This window comes from Hyperolius riggenbachi, chromosome 5 (genome assembly GCF_040937935.1).
Source record: "Hyperolius riggenbachi isolate aHypRig1 chromosome 5, aHypRig1.pri, whole genome shotgun sequence".
NCBI classification, from domain to species: Eukaryota; Metazoa; Chordata; class Amphibia; order Anura; family Hyperoliidae; genus Hyperolius; species Hyperolius riggenbachi.
The window spans coordinates 9,275,667-9,297,244 of NC_090650.1; the positions used below are offsets into that span (position 1 = coordinate 9,275,667).

The 21,578-nt window shown below is 44.4% G+C and overlaps 1 protein-coding gene across 1 annotated transcript in view; it reads left to right on the forward strand.

The window, feature by feature from the left end:
- NXPH1 (neurexophilin 1) overlaps nt 1-21,578 on the forward strand; it is a 462,307-nt gene that overhangs the window by 384,177 nt on the left and 56,552 nt on the right. The gene's annotated exons all lie outside the window — the stretch shown is intronic.

A 21,578-nucleotide genomic window follows, 5' to 3' on the forward strand; every position in this document is an offset into this window, starting at 1 on the left:
CACAATCTCCGTAATCCAAAAAGAGACTCGGCTTTCTCTCCCATCATCCTCCCTTTAATCTTTGTCACTTGGGTTAGTCAGTTTTATGCCATACATTTCCGTCGGCAGTACATCTCTTCCTATTGACTCCGCGCTTAGTTTATAGTCTTTGTGAGTGCCGCCTCTGTGTTATCTTCAGAACATCTGTTCTTGCCTTTAATAAGATCCTTGCTCCTTTTACAAAGCTGTAACAGGTCCACAAAACTCTCCAGGATGATTTCCAACCGGCCTTAAATTTCTTTAAAAAGAAATACAGGTCTCCATTTAAGACTGGAAGTTAGAGAAACCTTGTTGTTAGGTTTTGTTAACCAGTCTGCTGGTTTTTAGATACCCAATAGAAAAGGTAAAAATAGCATATTTTGAAACCGTTGGACTTTGGTAAGAGTAGTCCATAAGGACTTGTGTTCACCAGAGCTGGATCATCCACCAGGCAGTGCTAGGCAGCTGCCTAGGGCCTGGAGAGAGTCTAGGGACCTGGTGGACGCTAGCCAATACTAAATCTTACTAAAAAAAAGCCAGGTGACCATCAGTGGAGGGCAAAAACTGCTACCTTGCCCAGGGCCTCATTTCATCTTAATTCATTCCTGGTGTTCGCCTTTACAGTTACTTATGCACAATAACTGCACAATAATCTTTTCCATGTTTCGTACCAACCAGTGGTGGCTCCAGCTTCAAAATTTGAGGGGGGTGGGGGGGGGGGGGGGGCACAAAGGGGCTACGATGGATGGCTGGCGGGGCCCAGCTGGGTGAACAAACTCGATGTTTGTATTGCAAGCTTTTTATATTTTTTGCTTAACTCAACTTAAGGCTAACTAGTTCAGCAATCCTGATTCAAAACTTCCTGTCTGTGTAATACAAGCTCTAGTTTATTGGCTATTTTAAAAGAAATACAGTAAGCTTTCAGCTAGTAAGCCTTCTTCAGACTCTTATTGACTGAAAATAATAGAACATGCAACAGAAGAGAGTTGAGAGATGTTTTTGCAAATATAAGTGTCCTCCAGATACATTGTTATAAGGGATCTTGCAAGGATTGTGAATTATTTCTGGCAAATAGATAAGACCCTTGGTTGACTTAAAGAGAACCCGAGGTGGGTTTGAAGAATATTATCTGCATACAGAGGCTGGATCTGCCTATACAGCCCAGCCTCTGTTGCTATTCCAAACCCCCCTAAGGTCCCCCTGCACTCTGCAATCCCTCATAAATCACAGCCACGCTGCTGACAAACAGCTTGTCAGAGCTGGCTGTGTTTATCTCTATAGTGTCAGTCTGCTGCTCTCCCCGCCTCCTGCAGAACTCCAGTCCCCGCCTGCATCCCTTCCCTCCCTGCTGATTGGAGAAAAGGGACGGGGGCAGGGACCGGAGCTATGCAGGAGGCGGGGGAGCAGCTGAGACTGACACTACAGATGTAAACAAAGCCTCACAGCACGGCTGTGATTTATGAGGGATTGCAGAGTGCAGGGGGACCTTAGTGGGGTTTGGGATAGCAACAGAGGCTGGGCTGTATAGGCAGAGCCAGCCTCTGTATGCAGATAACATTCTTTAAACACACCTCGGGTTCTCTTTAAAGAGAAACTCCAACCTAGAATTGAACTTTATCCCAATCAGTAGCTGATACCCCCTTTTACATGAGAAATATAATGCTTTTCACAAACAGACCATCAGGGGGCGCTGTATGACTGATTTTGTGCTGAAACCCCTCCCACAAGAAGCTCTGGAACCACGGTACTCTGGGAAAACTGCCACAATGTAACAATGTTCACAGACAGGAATTAGCTGTTTACAGCTGTCTCTAACAGCCAAAACAGCTAGGAGCAGCTACATAACCTGCCCACAGTAAAAATGTCACCATGTAATAAATGTCAGAATGTAAATCGGGGAGAGGAAAGATTTTACAATGAGCAAACACTGAATAAATCATTTATACATAATTATGGTAAAAAATTAAGCACTTTTTTATAACATTATTTTCACTGGAGTTCCTCTTTAACACCTACATAGACTCAGGCTGACATGGAGTTTTTTTTTTCCGTATCCTGGTCACTGTACGCTGCTGGAACCTGGAACCGTTAACTATTTGTTACTGTCTCAGTGATTCCTGGGAGGGGGGGGGGGGCAGTGCCCCAGCATGCCCCAGCATGCCCCAGTGTAGCGCCGCCCATGGTACCAACACCAATCCTTCATTCTATATTTTCATATTATATTTAATATCTCGAGCCTGCCTCAGATTATTTATCATCTGTCGGCATTGTTGCAGCTACTCCCACTTCATCCTTAGCAAGTTCCTGATATTCCCAGCTCTGGTCTCCCCCACACGTTCCCTCTTCCCCTGGTGTCTCAGAGTGTTAACTCTGCTGTAGTTCCCCTTGTCCAGTGACGTACTAAGCGGAATACGTCAGCCACACCGGGCGTCACCGTGGAAAGAGTGACACCTGGGCAGATGTGATTGAGGCTCCAGCTGGTGGGGGAATTAGCTTTGGGGTGTCTGGAGACGCCTGGAGGGGTTCCAACATCATTCCTCCCGCCCTCTCCATGGGCCCTTCTCTTGTGACCCCCTGCAGAGAGGGTGCAGCAGAGCGGCTTGTAAGTGTGTCTCACCTGATCCCCGATGTGTCCATGCCATACACTCTGTTTCCTGTTTGCCACGTAGTTACACATGCAGACATGCAGAGACCAGGCAGGCAGGGAGCAGCCGGCTGGCAAGCAGCATGGATGCATCAGGGTGAGGTGAGATTTACTTACAAGCCACACCACTGCACCTCAATTCTGCAGTAGGATACAGGAGAGGGCATGAAAAAGGTGGGAGGAATAATGTCATTCTCCCTCCCCATGGGGTACTACCAGACTACCAGGGATGTCACATGAGGTGTACTAGCCTGCCAAATTTCCCCCCCAAAAAAATGTTTGATTGGGGGGGGGGGGGGGGTAGGTTTGTGGTGGCTGGGAGTGGATGTGCTGTAAATTATCACCACTGGGTGTCAAATACCCCAGGTATGATCCTGCTCCCGTCTACCAGAGATGAGTCAGTAACTTGCCTTCTGTGCAGATTTCTGTTCATCAGGAAACAAGATTGTGAGGGGACCAATAAGAATTCCAAATGGCTGGCCTGTAATAGGTCAATGTATCCTCTGCTGGTTAATTGATCAACAATTTGAGATTAGATGCGGCACATCTCCATTTCCTGGTGGGCAGAATTGTACACAGAAGTTTTTACCCATCCCTACTGTCTACAAAATTAGGAACTTTAGGCCTTGGCCGACATGTCCTGTGGATTTATCTTAGAGTGGTGCCTGCAAATTCTTCTGCACTGCTGATGAGCTTCAACCTATGTTAGTGAACTAAGAAGAACCCCTTTGCCACGGTTTTGCCAGGGATTTTTGGCCACTTTCTTGAATTGTCTTGGCTGTGCTCCACTTATAGCAGCTCTGTGGTCCTGGCTAAATCTATAGTCTCTTCTTGAAAACGAAGGGCGTAACTACAAATGATTACCCCCCCCAAGGTTAATGTTTATATTCCCACCCACTTCCCCCCTCTCCTCTGTGGTGAGTGGCCATCCCATTCCAACAACCAACCAATTGCCCATAAAATAGGTGTGGCCACCATGACCTATACCGTATCTGGGTGTTCAATCCTTCTGGATGGAGGATGGGCACTGGATCTTTAACTCATTGTCTGTAATTGATGGGATGTTTCTCTTTAAAGAGTGTACTGTAAAATTCTTACAGTAAAAAGCATACCATTCTATTCATTATGTTCTCCTGGGCCCCTCTGTGCTGTTTCTGCCACTCCCTGCTGCAATCCTGGCTTGTAATTGCCATTTTCAGGCAGTCTTTACAAACAAAAGACATAGCAAGTGATAGGCTGAGAGTAGGTCAGTGTGTGAGTCATACAGAGTGTGCAGGGGGCCTGGAGGGGGTGTGTATAGCTTCTATCCAATCACAAGCAGCACAGCACATTCCATCCTGACTGCCTCAGCCCAACAGAGCCGACAGAGGAGAGAAGATTAGATCATATAACAGAGATAATACAGCCACTGTGCCACTATGCAACTAGGAAAGGCTGCAGTTAGACAGAGCAAGTTAGAACAGGCATAGGAACTTACAGGATAGAAGAAATAAGGATGAACATTTTGTTACAGAGTCTCTTTAAGATCTTACCTGTCATTGCTGCTATTGATGAGCCACAGCTAAGCATTGCAGTCAAATGGTTTAAACAAACTTAGCAGTGGCAAAAGTATTTTGAGATAATATGCAGCCTGTGATGACTATGTAGGGGTGACACCCCCCCCCCCCCCACACACACACACACACACACACACATACACACATACACACACATACACACACATACAATCACTTCTGTTGCTAGTACTTATCTCTCTGGCTTACATATAAGGATGGCTGGAACAGTGATCAGAATGGCCAGAGTTGGTGGAGATGAGAGAGCATGAACTCCCAGGTTATCTCATCTCCTTCTGTGTAACCAGGAAGTGGTCTCCTGAGCTCTTCCTGGTTTGCGTCGGTGTCCCAGAGTCTGCACCATGTGATGGAAGGAAGGAGCTCTCTGCTTCTTTTCTCTATCACTGGCAGGATAGACACAGGGCTCTGTTCAGTTCTCTGATGTATCTAAAGAGGACCTGTCACCAGCTATATGTCCACCTATATGACCAGGGATGTAACATCAGCAGCCCAGGCCCCCCAGAATAATTATAATGGCAAAACTATTCCCATATACAACAAATATTTTAAAGACAATTTAGGGTCACACATTCCTTTGCTCTCAGCTGTTAGTGAAATGAGAATGATGAGAATGATGACTCCAGATACTGTATAAGTAGGGCTTGCATCCTAAATGATGTCTACCATCTGTCCTCCGCCTCCATCTGCCATCCCTGGATCCCCCCTTTAATATCCCTCTGTTCACTAAACAGTTTACGTTATCGCAGTCAGAAGTCACATTTTGGGTTCGTTAGGCAGTACACTTTAAGGAAGTTGATCAAATAATAACCAAACAAGACACACTTAAGAGGGAAAGAACATGGAAGACTTGTTGCCTAGACACACACGATAAAAGAGTGATTTGCTTGCTGGAGTACTGCTAAATAGGTTAAATGATTCTGAAAACTCCATATTGTGCTCTCTAAATTACTTTTTGTATCCTTGGGTCTTGTGATCACTTTCTCATTAGCACCATCAAGGCCTTTGATGTTGTTGGTTTTAAGTGTTTGTCTTTCAAGTCTGATGGAACTGGTGTTCCAGTGAGATTAAGGGCTCGTTTCCACTATCGCGAATCTGCATGCGTCCAACGCATGCAGATCCGCACATGTAATACAAGTGGATGGGCCTGTTTCCACTGTAGCGTTGTTGAGGTGCGTTTTTTTCAGCGTGAAAAAAACGCACAAAAGAGCCAACGATTTCGCCTGCGTCGGGAATCCGTGCGAATCGCCGCTAATGTATTTAATAGTAAAAACGCATGCGTTTGTTACATGCGTTTTTACCCGCGATTTCGCGTGCGATTTCGCACCTTTTTCAATTTTATTTAGCCCTGGCAGTGTCATGGTTAATTTCGCATGGCACCCTGCCATGCGAAATCGCATGCGAAATCGCGGGTAAAAACGCATGTGGAAACGCATCCGCATGCGTTTTTACAAGCGTCGGAATGCGGCCGAAATCGCGTCGCAACAGTGGAAACAAGCCCTCAAGGAAAGCAAATTCATATCCTTTGTTTCCCACAGATAGCAGGGCCTATTTAAAGAAACAATTTGGGCTCCAGAAAAACAGTAATCTTACAATAGTTATTATGAGAATGGTGAGCAATGTTAAGCTTCAACAATCATATGAGGCTATCAAACAATGTAGTGGAATTCAATAAGAACCATCAGGTCACCAATAGCGACGGTCAAGTCTAGAAGAAGTCATGGAGAAGCATGTGATTAGTGTAGTCAGGTGGTAGATATGTAAGTCTCTGATTAGTGATGGTCATGTTGTCTAGGAGAAATCATGCAGAAGCATGTGATCAGTGTAGTCAGGTGCTAGATATGTAAGTCTCTGATTAGTGATGGTCATGTCTAGGAGAAGTCATGGAGAAGCATGTGATCAGTGTAGTCAGGTGCTAGATATGTAAGTCTCTGATTAGTGATGGTCATGTCTAGGAGAAGTCACGGAGAAGCATGTGGTCCAGTGATAGATATGTAAGTCTCTGATTAGTGATAGTCATGTCTAGGAGAAGTCACAGAGAAGCATGTGATCAGTCTGGTCAGGTGACAGATATGTAAGTCTCTTTAGTGATGGTCGTGTCTAGGAGAAGTCATGGAGAAGCATGTGATCAGTGTGGTCAGGTGATAGATGTGTAAGTCTCTGATTAATGATGGTCATGTATAGGAGAAGTCATGGAGAAGCATGTGATCAGTGTGGTCAGGTGATAGATATGTAAGTCTCTGATTAGTGATGGTCATGTCTAGGAGAAGTCACGGAGAAGCATGTTATCAGTGTGGTCAGGTGATAGATATGTAAGTCTCTGATTAGTGATGGTCGTGTCTAGGAGAAGGCATGGAGAAGCATGTGATCAGTGTAGTCAGGTGCTAGATATGTAAGTCTCTGATTAGTGATGGTCATGTCTAGGAGAAGTCACGGAGAAGCATGTGATCAGTCTGGTCCAGTGATAGATATGTAAGTCTCTGATTAGTGATAGTCATGTCTAGGAGAAGTCACAGAGAAGCATGTGATCAGTCTGGTCAGGTGACAGATATGTAAGTCACTGATTAGTGATGTTTATGTCTAGGAGAAGTCATGGAGAAACATGTGATCAGTCTGGTCAGGTGATAGATGTGTAAGTCTCTCATTAGTGATGGTCGTGTCTAGGAGAAGTCATGGAGAAGCATGCGATCAGTCTGGTCAGGTGATAGATATGTAAGTCTCTGATTAGTGATAGTCATGTCTAGGAGAAGTCATGGAGAAGCATGTGATCAGTGTGGTCAGGTGATAGATATGTAAGTCTCTGATTAGTGATGGGCATGTCTAGGAGAAGTCATGGAGAAGCATGCGATCAGTCTGGTCAGGTGATAGATATGTAAGTCTCTGATTAGTGATAGTCATGTCTAGGAGAAGTCATGGAGAAGCATGTGATCAGTCTGGTCAGGTGATAGATATGTAAGTCTCTCATTAGTGATGGTCGTGTCTAGGAGAAGTCATGGAGAAGCATGCGATCAGTCTGGTCAGGTGATAGATATGTAAGTCTCTCATTAGTGATGGTCGTGTCTAGGAGAAGTCATGGAGAAGCATGCGATCAGTCTGGTCAGGTGATAGATATGTAAGTCTCTGATTAGTGATAGTCATGTCTAGGAGAAGTCATGGAGAAGCATGTGATCAGTCTGGTCAGGTGATAGATATGTAAGTCTCTGATTAGTGATGGGCGTGTCTAGGAGGAGTCATGGAGAAGCATGTGATCAGTCTGGTCAAGTGATAGATATGTAAGGGTCTGATTAGTGATGGCCATGTCTAGGAGAAGTCATGGAGAAGCATGTGATCAGTCTGGGCAGGTGATATATATGTAAGTCTCTGATTACTGATGGCCATGTCTAGGAGACGTCATGGAGAAATGTGATCAGTTGGGTCAGGTGATAGATATGTAAGTCTCTGATTAGTGATGGTCATGTCTAGGAGAAGTCATGGAGAAGCATGTGAACAGTTTGGTCAGGTGATAGATATGTAAGTCTCTGATTAGTGATGGCCATGTCTAGGAGAAGTCATGGAGAAGCTTGTGATCAGTTTGGAGATAGATATGTAAGTCTCTAATTGGCTAGTCATGATTATGTGCTAAAGCAGGATGTGATCACAACAAATCAGAGCTTTGCAAATCTGTCAGCTAATCAAACAAATCACATGCTTCCTTATGAGTTCTCCTAGACACGACCATCGCTAGTCACCAACAGATGATCCAGGTTCAAACACTTCAAGGAATACCTGTTTTATTGCAAGATCTACAGCAAAATAGTTACAGTGGCCAGCAAAGGGTTTTGATCCAAACCGATTTTTCCCGGGGGAACTTGACAAAGGGCTGTTAAACTTCCCATTCACCGTGCAAAATTGACTGTCCAATCCAAGCATTTCTTTGTAGTTTGATACTACTCTTTACATTTTTTTTCTATATAAGGTATTCTCCATGGTGAGGCCCTTATACTACACAAGTGTGGTAAGATTCAGTAGGCATTGGAAGCCTGTTTACTGTGGAACTTTTTGGACCCCATTTTTTGTAGCGTGTTTACCCACTCAAGTCGGCTCAGAGCCCCGGTGGTAGGAACGCTGCATCGTGATAGCCGGCTCAGAGCCCCGGTGGTAGGAGTGCTGCATCGTGATAGTCGGCTCAGAGCCCCGGTGGTAGGAGCGCTGCATCGTGATAGTCGGCTCAGAGCCCCAGTGGTAGGAACGCTGCATCGTGATAGTCGGCTCAGAGCCCCAGTGGTAGGAGCGCTGCATCGTGATAGTCGGCTCAGAGCACTGGTGGTGGGAACGGTGCATCGTGATAGTCGGCTCAGAGCCCCGGTGGTAGGAGCGCTGCATCGTGATAGTCGGCTCAGAGCCCCGGTGGTAGGAACGCTGCATCGTGATAGTCGGCTCAGAGCCCCGGTGGTAGGAACGCTGCATCGTGATAGTCGGCTCAGAGCCCCGGTGGTAGGAACGCTGCATCGTGATAGTCGGCTCAGAGCCCCGGTGGTAGGAGCGCTGCATCGTGATAGTCGGCTCAGAGCCCCAGTGGTAGGAACGCTGCATCGTGATAGTCGGCTCAGAGCCCCAGTGGTAGGAGCGCTGCATCGTGATAGTCGGCTCAGAGCACTGGTGGTGGGAACGGTGCATCGTGATAGTCGGCTCAGAGCCCCGGTGGTAGGAGCGCTGCATCGTGATAGTCGGCTCAGAGCCCCGGTGGTAGGAATGCTGCATCGTGATAGTCGGCTCAGAGCCCCGGTGGTAGGAACGCTGCATCGTGATAGTCGGCTCAGAGCCCCGGTGGTAGGAACGCTGCATCGTGATAGTCGGCTCAGAGCCCCGGTGGTAGGAACGCTGCATCGTGATAGTCGGCTCAGAGCCCCGGCGGTAGGAACGCTGCATCGTGATAGTCGGCTCAGAGCCCCGGCGGTAGGAACGCTGCATCGTGATAGTCGGCTCAGAGCCCCGGTGGTAGGAGCGCTGCATCGTGATAGCCAACAAGTTTCAAAACTTAATTTTCTGCTTTATGTTCCATGTTTATAGGTCATATCAGGATTCCGAGCCTCAGCTCATCACGGAAATCATTAAGGTTACGCTTCCACTTTTCTTTAACCTTTGTTTCTGATTCTGAAGAATTCATTTGAATTTCAATTAGCTGAAAATACCGACAAGAAACAAGACCCTTAGTGACTTGTGTGTTTATTATACCAATCGGGGGAGTAATAGCAAAGTAGCCAGACACAAGTTTACAGAAGTATGACGAGTTCACTGGCTTTTCTATTATCTCCTCTGCGTAGGCTTCCTTTCTCAGACGCTTTGTCAATGTGATGCAAAGGGGTTTTTTTGTAATATTTATAATAATTTTGTAATATTTTATATTGCTTATATATTACATATAAGCTAATCAGTAAAAATAGGAGGGAGAGAGGGGTTGTTAAAAAGCACCTCCGCCTAAAAAAAGGTTTGAATGGCAATACATATATGTAGTCTATGCACTGTGTACATAACTGTGTTATATGAAATTATAAAGTTTACCTCTGGTACATTGCAGTGGATAGCACATACTCTTATATCTGTAGTAGCACTACCTTCTTTCTCTTCATGCTGAAGCCTTGTTAATATACACCCTCAGTGTCCTTCCCTCCAGCTTGGTTCCCTCCCCTGCTCCTCCCTCCCCTGCTGTCTGCCTGCCTTGATCAAATTACTTCTCTTTTCACAGTGTGTAGAGAGAGGAGAGGCAGGAGAACTGCTGCAGCCTGTCTTTTCCTGTCTGTTTGCTATACTTCTTATTTCAGATTTTTGTCCACCTGCCTGGATTAGATCACATGGACATGGGGGGGTGGAGTCATGACATCAATCCCCCAGCTGCAAAGGCACCTATAATTTGGAATTAGAAAAAAAAAACCCTGGCCCAATATCACACTGGGGCGGGGATTTCAAGACCATGGGCTTGATTCACTAAACTGTGATAACTCATATAATGGACGCGCTAGCTTTTTCGAGCGCAGCTTTGCGTTTTGCGCACATTTTCATGTTTTCACACGCAATCGGGAATTTGCACCCGCGATTGCGCATGAAAATTCATGATTGCATGCAAAAACTGTAGCACGGCCATGATAGGAGTTATTGCAGTTTAATTAATCAAGCCCCATATGTGGAATACGGACCCTGGGGGTTAAAAAAAATCACTGTCTACAGAGAGCGACTTTTTATTACCTGAGGTCAGGTCAGAATTCTCCCCACCTGCCATTCCAGTGGTTGCCTTTGTGGTGACCCATGTTTGTGGGTATAATACTACAGTTTCTTACATTGCACTAACAAGCGTTTGAAATACATATTGGGCTCTCGTTTTTTTGACTTTTTAATCCGTTACAAGATCCCTAACACTCACTTATTCCCGTTACTTGCACCACTACTGCCACCTAACCAGTGGCGTAGCTGGATATTTTGGGACCCCATAGCAAAACTTTCATGGGACCATCAGATGTAGAGGCTGTTGAGCAATGCCGCCTGCACCTACTGCATGGATACAAGTTAATTGAGCCATTTACATTCTCATGCAATCTACACTGCGTATAGTCCATGGGCACTGGAGGAAAAGTCAGAGCCTGGAGGAAAACCAGAACGTTAATAGTGAATGCATCAAGTACCACCCGGGCCCCCTCTACTCCAGGGCCCCATAGCAGCTGCTATGGCTATTGCTACGCTATTGTACCTAACCCTAACCAATAATCTTACAGTAACCCTAACCTGTTCCCAACATTAGTCTCCAATATTAACCTCCACTGTCAAAACCTTATAATGTCTCTAGAACCCGCACTTCTGGCAATATTTACCTACCGGAATGGGGAGGCACTCAAATGGTTGTATAACTAGTAAAACATACCGTCAGCAACAGAAATCCACAAGAGGCTTGAGCCTTTCCTATTCCAAAATCTAAATAACATTTTTGGTGGAAGTAGGCCTTCAAAAAACCCCAAAACAAACACAATTCTTCAACTCCTCTGTCAAAGTGATTTACATGAAGAGAATCTAGGAATATCTTCACAGATCTCACCCCCCCCCCCTCCCCTCCTCCTCCTCCAGAAAACATGGAGCAGACTGGTTGGAGAGAACAGGTCCCATTGTTGCGTCTCGGCTATTAATCATGTTCTTGTTGAGATTTGAGGCGGAGGTCTCGCCTGCTCCAGCCGACGTGGAGGATTTATGATTTTTGCTGGGACGTACACTTTCTCCAGGAAGATCGGTAACAGCTGTGTTGGGGTTTTCCTATAAACGTTTTCCAGCCCATCAAGCAGCTATGAGGCAAAGCGGAAGAACATTTGGGGCTGTGCAAGGCCTATTACCCATCACTAACAAAACATCTGGTGGAGACCTCATGTTTTCCAAAGTAATCATTTTTCATACTAATAACGGTGGGGATGATGGTCTGAAAGAAAGGATTGTTGTACTTGTTTCTCCACTTTACATTACCTGGAGATACGTCTTTACGGGGCCCGGCATTACCGAGATGTTGCCGAAGCTGAACTTTGCCTCCAAAGCAATTGTGTGCATTTGGCACAATTCACAAAAGACTTTCACAGGATCCAATATTTGTACAGTGACGAGACATTAGCTTCCCACTCAATTTTCTCTTTCACGGCTATCTGATGTTGTAGACGCAAGAGAATGAGATCCACAGCTTAGCTTGTGCAGTTCGGCAATCCTGACTTTAACTGAAGGGAAAGTTGTTTTTTACTGTATGAAAAGAGAGTAAAAGTTACAGATAAAACAAAAAATAATAAATGATATCCAGGGCACTTAGGAAAACAGATAATATGAGCACATAAGAAAAAAAGAGGTGCCCTAGTTGGATGAAAGCTTCTAAAAACAGTTTAAAAACGAAAAGAAGATGAGGTGTCTTACCTCAATGACGAAATCTTTGTAGATAAACAAAAGAGGTAAGACACCTCATCTTCTTTTCGTTTTTAAACTGTTTTTAGAAGCTTTTATCCAACCAGGGCGCCTCTTTCTCCTTATGTGCATAGTATACCCCCGTACACAGCCTGTACGAGGGGTGGTAACTGAACCTCCGTGGTGACCACCACGGTAGCCATCTGTTTCCTTCTTTGTCAAGAGAGCGACCATATCGAGGTCCATTGGGGACCACCCCGGGGTTAATGATCTCCACCTGCTTCCTGACGTCGGTTGCCCCATGCAGCCCACCTTTGTGAGTAGTATTTCACTTAAATTTTTTCCTCAACACTAACAACTGACATATTGCACTACTGGGCTCCCGTTTTTGTCTCCAGTGCCTTTTTCCATAGGGTGCCAAGACACCCCCACAACATTTTTGATAATATGAGAGGCAGTTGTGAAATGTTTCTCAGTAGAATGAAACAGAGATAGAGAAACACGAAGGGTGAAAATACGGTTTAAATCTGGATGTAAACATTGGTGGCCTAAACGGCGCCACTACACATTTTTGGGGACAGGGCGGGCACTTCCATTAAGATAAGGGGGCAATTGTCCCTGGGCCCATGAGTGCTGCCAGGCCGCTGGCCTCTCCCTTAAAGGGACTCTGAAGTGAAAATAAACTTATGATATACTGATTTGTATGTGTAGCACAGCTAAGAAATAAAACATAAAGAGCAGAGACTTGAGTCTAATATTGTTTCCAGTACAGGGAGAGTTAAGAAACTCCAGTTGTTATCTATGCAAAAGAGTCACTGAGCTCCACGACTTTCAAAGTCTCAGAGAGCTCTGTCTTCTGAAGCTTGTTATCTCAACTGTCAGTCACTGTATTTTCTTTTTCTCTGCAGAAGACAGTTCAAAAGTTCACTGGCCTGCTCTGTAAACTCATTTAGAATGCATGAGTAGTGTGTAAACTGCAAATATTAGGTTGTTAACTGCCTTTTTAAACCCATGTGATCAATAAAGAGCTTATTTATACTGCGACGGTGCCTGCTCAAGTGGATTTCTACAATTTACAGTCCCAGTGGTGTGGAGAACTGAGAGCTGAGGCAGGCACGTCCCTGAACCTTCCAGTTGATGGGTGCTGCTCTACCAATCTGCACTGTTTGTACTTTTTCTCTGCAGAAGACAGTTCAAAAGTTCACTGGCCTGCTCTGTAAACTCATTTAGAATGCATGAGTAGTGTGTAAACTGCAAATATTAGAGAACGATGCAATGTTATATAAAACACTATATAACTGGAAATAAAAATATCAGAATATTTTTTTTGCTTCTAATCTTCTAGTAGTTATCCGTACTACACAACCAATTCATTATATCATCATTGTTTTTTCACCTCAGTGTCTCTTGAACTGTTACTTGCTCCTCGGGGTCCCTGCAGAATAGCAGCATTGGTATCTCACCTGTCCCGGCGGACGGTGCTCTATTCAGTTCCTTTGTGCTCCTGGTCTTCCTCCTGTTGCCTGCCTCTTGTGACTAGTGCATGTCATTACACAACATATGCCGGTCACAAGAGAGCAGGAAGAAGACGGGAACAGGGCGCCTGCCGCTGGGACAGGTAAGATACGAAGCTGGTATATTGTGCAGAGGCCCCGGGGAAGCACATAGGTGTGAAGGGGGAGATCAGGGAAGCGGCAGCCAGTTTGGGGGCCCTAGGAGCTTAGTTTGCTGGGAGTGGGCCCAGGTTACCTTTGCCCCATCGGACCTTGAACCGTCCCTGTTTGGGGACATATGGGAATTGCTGCTTTTCTGGTGTATTAGGAATGTTGTTTATTCAATATAAGATAAGATTACTACAAGGGAGTTTACCTAATAAGCTTGGAAAAAAACAAGAGGTATGGGAGCTGAGGAGTGGAAAAGAGAGGAGGGAATGTTAATGCTAAGCCCCTCCCATTATCACATTAACCTACCATGCCTGCCACTGTGTAAATCTGACTACAGTGTATCAAAGCTGAGTGCCCAGTGGTGTAACAATAGGGGGTGCAGAGGTAGCAATCGCATTGGGGCCCTTGGGCTAGAGGGGCCCCATGGGGCCCACTCTCAACTACAGTATTAGCTCTTTATTGGTTCTGTGCTTGTAATAATCACTTGTATAGATGCTTTGAATAGTAGTGATCATTAACACACTGCTTCCCATCCCCGTCTTGCACCTCTGACACTGACTCAGAACTTTGTTTTTCTTACCAAAGCATCATTTTTAGCTGCATTTTTACCTAAGCTCCACCCATCAAAGAAAAATGCCCAGGCTTTTTTTCCCTGATGCTGTGCAGAGCATGATGGGATTTCCTATGTTGTTATTCACGTTGCCTAGCAACTGGGAGGGGTGATCAGCACACAGGACAGTTGGAACTGTGTCTCATGCTCCCTGTCACCTCCTTTCAACCAAAAAGATGGCAGCCCTCATGAAATCAAACATTTGTCTGTTCTTTTAAAACAGGGTGGGTAAGAGATATTTCCTATCTATTTTAATTAACATAACTAATGTAACTTAATGACAGTATGTTTGTTTAGGAAGAGTTCCTCTTTAATTGGTTTTGGTGTGTTGTATGAATTGTTATCTATAGCATGCTTGGGGGGGCCCAAAGCTAAAATTGCACTGGGGCCCACGGCTTCTAGGCTACGACCCTGTTAGCGCCCACACCTAATCTATTCCTTCGGCACCCCCACAGCTGCAAATTAGCATTGCTTCCTATGGAGGCGCCAAGTAACAACAATCACCACCATGCCAAAACCACCTGATACCCCCAACTCCCTTGATCCACAGTTTGTTCATCCAGCCTCCTGAGCCTCCCCTAATGCAGCTGACATAACTGCTTCACCAGCAGGTTAGTGTGAGGAGGTGATGTCATCACTCACATGTTGCTCAGCCATTAAGGGGCATGTCCGAGACTTGACTGAAGGCAGCTAAGAGTCCTTCAAAAGACTGCAGTCTCCGGGCTAACATTCCGGATGACAGAGGCACTTTGCTTTGTACTAGACCTACATGAGTTTTATGCTCAGGTCATAACCTGAGGAAGTGAATATGTCTGTGAAACGTGTTGCACTTTCTAAAGTATGTAAATAAGTATTTGGTTGAACTCTATCAACAGTTTGTTGTGTCTATCTGGCACCTCTGTTTGTGTCTTGTGGCGCCTCTGTTTGCCTGAACATTCCAGATGAGCCCAAGATTAAATACATAAGCATTGCAATCTTGGACAAAAGATTGTTTTATAAAGATTATTTGTACCAAAGAATGCAATTAATTATATTTGAAAGGTAAAATAATATTCTTGCGCTGAGTTTTGCTTTAAACCTCTATTTTCGTTTAATGGTTTCTCCGCTATCTATAAATATTTGCAGCCACACAATACAGTAGTATCTACCGTATACCTAATGGTTTAATTATCTAACCTGGCTGGTAACATCCTCATCTTCGGAGTCTCAGCACGGCACACAGAATGGGAAATGATAGGAATCAGTCAGGTCTCCGGTCCCCAGGCTATACAACATGTCATCCATTCTCTGTCATCCGCCTGTCCTCAGACAAAATATCTCTGATGTATCTCCGTACAGATTCCTCCACCTTCCTCGGGACATCTGTGAGTCGTGCGCTGCGCACAACAGGAAAATTATATCACTTAAATGAATAGCCAGGCTCCCCGGAACCGTATATAAAGCTAATATATAATTTATGAAACAGATACAGTTCAGGAGGGATCATCAGTGACATTCTTCTCTTTAAAGAGGAACTCTGACGCAACTCAAACCAAAATGGCAGCAATGCAACGCAAACAGAACCTTACCAAGAATACAACGCAAACAGAACCTTACCAAGAATGCAGCACAAACAGAACCTTACCAAGAACGCAGCACAAACAGAACCTTACCAAGAATGCAGCGCAAACAGAACCTTACCAAGAGTACAACGCGAATAGAACCTTACCAAGAATGCAGCACAAACAGAACCTTACCAAGAATGCAGCGTAAACAGAACCTTACCAAGAATTCAGCCCAAACAGAACCTTACCAAGAATACAGCGCAAACAGAACCTTACCAAGAATACAGCGCAAACAGAACCTTACCAAGAATACAGCGCAGACAGAACCTGACCAAGAATACAGCACAAACAGAACCTTACCAAGAACGCAGCACAAACAGAACCTTACCAAGAATAGAGCGCAAACAGAACCTTACCAAGAATGCAGCGCAAATATACCCTTACCAAAAATGTAGCACAAACAGAACTTTACCAAGAATACAGTGCAACCAGAACCATACCAAGAATGCAGCACAAACAGAACCTCACCAAGAATACAGCGCAAACAGAACCTTACCAAGAATGCAGCGCAAATATACCCTTACCAAGAATACAGTGCAAACAGGACCTTACCAAGAATACAGTGCAAATATAACCTTACCAAGAATACAGTGCAGACAGAACCTGACCAAGAATACAGGCAAACAGAACCTTAATTTGGAGTGTTTTTGTTTGTAGGGTTCAGGGACAATCAGGAACACGGTGGAGGAGAGCAAAGAGAAGGAACTGTAGAGGGCGCTGGTGGAGAATGGGGAAAGAAGGCAGTAAAGGACACAAGTCTGTGTGTCGATAACTCTCAGCATATATTTGACCGGGAAGTCCAGTCTCAGGCCTGGTGCACACCAAAAACCGCTAGCAGATCCGCAAAATGCTAGCAGATTTTGAAACGCTTTTTCTTATTTTTCTGCAGCGTTTCAGCTAGCGTTTTGCGGTTTTGTGTAGCGTTTTTGGTGTAGTAGATTTCATGTATTGTTACAGTAAAGCTGTTACTGAACAGCTACTGTAACAAAAAACGCCTGGCAAACCGCTCTGAAGTGCCGTTTTTCAGAGCGGTTTGCGTTTTTCCTATACTTAACATTGAGGCAGAAACGCATCCGCAATCCAAAATCTGCTGCAGCCCGGGAGTATGCGTTTCTGCAAAACGCCACCCGCTCTGGTGTGCACCACCCCATTGAAATGCATTACCCTAGCAGATCCGCACCCGCAAGCAGATCGCAAACCGCAGCGGAAACGCTCCGGTGTGCACTAGGCCTCAAAGCCTAGTATACACCTTCCATTTTGATTGGCCAATCACTGACCAATTTTACCACCTACGTGTAGTATCAGAGTTTACCTACACCATCTGCTCACAGTATTTAGTATCTGTTGGTCCTCGTACTACATAAAGATGGTAAAATTGGTCAGTGATTGGCCAATTTATAATTGAAAGTGTGTAAATCTTGTCACATCACTAGATTTCACATGTCATTACTTAACCATTTCAGCCCGCAGGTTGTTTTCACCTGATGAACGAGAGGAATTTTCACTTTTCATTGCTCCTCCCTTTCATTCCCCAATAACGTTATCACTACTTATCACAACTAAATGATCTATACCTTGTTTTTTCCGCCACCAATTAGGCTTTCTTTGTGTGGTACATTATGCTAAGAATTATTTTATTCAAACTGCATTTTAACGGAAATAATAAGAAAAAATGGAAAAAAAATCATTAAATCATTATTTCTCAGTTTTTGACCATTATAGTTTTAAAATAAAATGTTCTACTGTGGATAAAAGCCATACATTTCATTTACCCATTTGTCCTGGTTATTGTAACGTTTAAATTATATCCCTAGCACAATGTATGGTGACAAATAATATTTTATTTGGAAATAAAGGTGCATTTTTTCAGTTTTACATCCATCACTAATTACAAGCCCATAATTTAATAATAATATACCCTCTTGACATACATATTAAAAAATGTGTATTTCCTGAAGTCTGTAAGTGTAATTTTACTATTTGGCCACAAGATGTCCTCGTGCATTATCTCCTAAGCGTTCAATAAGTACGCTTTAATAGGAAGTAATGCGTGCCTGTGTTACTTTGGAAGTTACGCAGGCATCTCATTGATGCCGGTGATCACATGGACCAAGAGGGGAGATTAATGAATGGTAACTTTGTAGAATGGAGGTGGTAAAATTGGTCAATGATCAGCCAATCATAATTACCAGGCCTAAATCATCTTTTCCTTTAAATCCTAATGCTGCTAGTTGTATGTTTCGCCTCGCTATTTGCTGCGACCATCTCAGCCTTATAAAGAGAGCGGGAGCTGGTTATACGGTTGATCCTTGTGTAAGTTGAGAGGTACAATACTTTTCTTAAAGTCTTGAGGACACACCTCCCAGCCTATATATATATTCGGCGCTCAGAGAGACTTTGTGCTTTATAATGAGGAGTTCATTGAACTCCACACCCCGGTCTCCGCGATGCACTGCCATATTCTTCCTGACAAAGCCCCGCCATTCTCCGCTCCCATTAAAGCCTGCCATGTCTGCACTCTCCGCATATTGAATAATGTCTTCAGATTTCCTCTGATTTAGATGTTAAAAGGACTGCTGCGGTGAACTATCCTACTTTCCGAGCTTGTTAGGCGAAGGCGTCATTGTGATACCTCGCGGGCAACACCGGGAAACATGCTTCGTTCTTACAGAAGAAAAGTGAGGTGCGCAATGATTAGACCGCGCGTCGGTTCTACAAGCTAACGGCGCTTGGATAATGGGACGGCCGAAGTACCAAGCGAGCGTCTCGCCAAACACGTAAACTGCACAGCTGAAAGATACCGTTACTAGTCTATTATCATTATTTTTATTATTATAGGGTTATACTGCACGTTTTCTGACAAGGTTTGTGCTGTTTATGGAACTATTCATGTTCTTTAAAGAGGAGCTGTTAGGTATAGGGCCTCAGAAAAAATAAACACATATATCAGTAGCTAAATATTGGCTGTACTTACATTACATATGCATTTCACTGTCCACGTTTGGATTTCACAGAATTTTTATATAGTATTTGCAGAGAATGATGCTCCTTACAGCTCATGGCAGGTTCCATGTTTGTCTGTCTCCTATGAAGCCAATTGTGATATCATATCCTCCCTGCTTCCTGATGATTCCACTCACAAAATAGCTCTTAATGAATAACACTACTGTGTGTGCAGTGAATATTAATTAGCCATGTGGCTAGGAACAATAGCGGACTCCTGCAGTGTACTCTGCCCGGAGATTTATCAGTGCAGTGAGCTGGGCTGCATTACATGCTGTTGTAACTTGAGCCTGTAACTTCTCACTAGCAGCCGAGGGGAGGGCCCCAGAATGCTTTGCTGTATGGTATGCAGCCTCTCGTCCTTTTTAAGGGCTTGGGAATACAGAGCCTTGCTGTCAGCACACATCAAAAGTAAGAGAGATTTTTGACTTCAGTATTGCCTTTTTGGCTTCCTTCTAAACTGTTTAACACAGGAGAATAGAGGTTTAAATTAGCTTTTGCAGCCTGACAGTTACTCTTTAACGCTTTGGGGACCAACGTACTTGAAATCTAAGTCATACAACAGGAGAAAATTACTGGGAAGGAGGAAGTGCCCCACAATGTGAGGTGTGGAATGGATAATATGAGCTGGATAAAACATACATAAATAGGCTTACCTCTAAAAGAAGGGGGTAGCCCCAAAAAAGTTATAACATTTTTAATAGAAACCAGACACTTGAATGATCTGAACAGGAGATATTGGCAGAGCTTCCAAATGCAGGCCGCACCCAAATTGACCAACTGCATAGATGTGAAGAGCCCAAAACGCGGGCAGATTACACAACTTGCATTCAAAACAGATGCAATGAATGGAGGACGTTAGCTTCCAAAAACAGTTTGCACACAGATTGTTCAATACTTCACTTTTCCACCTCATTGAGGTGCCCTCACGAAAGAGACCTAACCTCTAACTAACAATTATTATTATTATTTAGTATTTATATAGTGCTGACATCTTCCACAGCACTGTACAGAGTATATTGTCTTGTCACTAGTTGTCCCTCGTAGGAGCTCACAATCTAGTCCCTACCATAGTCATATGTCTATGTATATATCATGTAGTGCAGGTATCATAGTCTAGGGCCAATTTACGGGGAAGCCAATTAACGTATCTGTATGTTTTTTGGAATGTGGGAGGAAACCGGAGTGCGCAGAGGAAACCGACATTGACACAGGGAGAACATACTAGCTGGGATTTGAACCAGGGACCCAGCGATGCAAGGTGGGAGCACTAACCACTACGCCACCGTACTGCCCATAGTATAAAAATGGGGCACCTAGCCATAAAATGGTCTACATATTTTGTAGGGAACAGTGTTGCCAATTTTTTCCTGAAATTGATGTCATGCTTGTGGCTGTAAACCTCGGACACGACATTGATTCCACACTACGTGGTCTGTGCATTTCCATCACGATTGTGTGCACACAAGACCAGAGATTAGCTGATTAAGCTGTCAAGTGACAGCTTAATCTCCTGGTATTAATCAGGATCTGTGCCGATTAGCTCCTGATCACGTGATCACTATGATCACAGGTTCCCCCTACGATAGCAGAGCACCTGACTGTCCTCTTAGGCATCCAACCCCATAGTGACTGAAGTACGAGTCTCGTCCTGATGATGTCATCAAGCAAGGACCCTGTACTTGTGTCAGTATGGGGCTGGCTGCTGTGATGCTGGTCACAGCTGCTCAGCACTGGAAAGAGCAGGAAGTTGCGTAATACTTGCCCGCCCTCGCTTCCTGCTGCCGATCTCTGCAGGGGAAAAGTGAAGGTGGGGCCACTAGACCACCAAGGGAATGTTTAGGGAAGGGGAAGCGCTAGATCATCAGGGATTATATATTAAAGGGTGGGGGGAGGGAGCACTAGCTACTGCTCTGGTCCTTAAGTGGGCGAGAGTGGTCAGTACTGAAGGGGTTAGCCTGTTTCAGATACAGCCTACTAAATAAGTCTACATTTAACTTACAGCCTCCTATCCCTGCCAGCATGCAGATTTCAATAGGCTTCCTCCATGAGTACATATTGCGGCGGCATTGACTGCTTGAGTTCGGTGTCAGGTGGTTCCACTAGTAGTAAAATATCAGTAATTTTTTTTTTTTACAATTCCCTACACAGCATTCATTCTCACTTGAACTCTTCTTTCTAAGTTCCAAAACCAAACCCCCCACCTGATGTCTAATATCCCCCCCCCGTGCCTAAACCAGCGATGGCTAACCTTGGCACTCCAGCTGTGACAAAACTACAAATCTCATCATGATTTTGGGGTGACTTGTTCGCTCCTCAGGGTAAAAATCGATAGCAGCCTTCAACACCTGGTGCGCTATAATCGACAAATCGATAAACAGAATACCTTATGTTATAATGATATCAGTGCTCAAACAGGACTTTCCTACTAATCACTCATCAGCCTCCCACTGTATGATTAACTCAATAACAAGGGCTTCGGGCATTGAATACAGTATTTCCAATGGATCCCCTACACAATTCACGTCATAAAATATGTACACACTATATATGCACGATCTAATA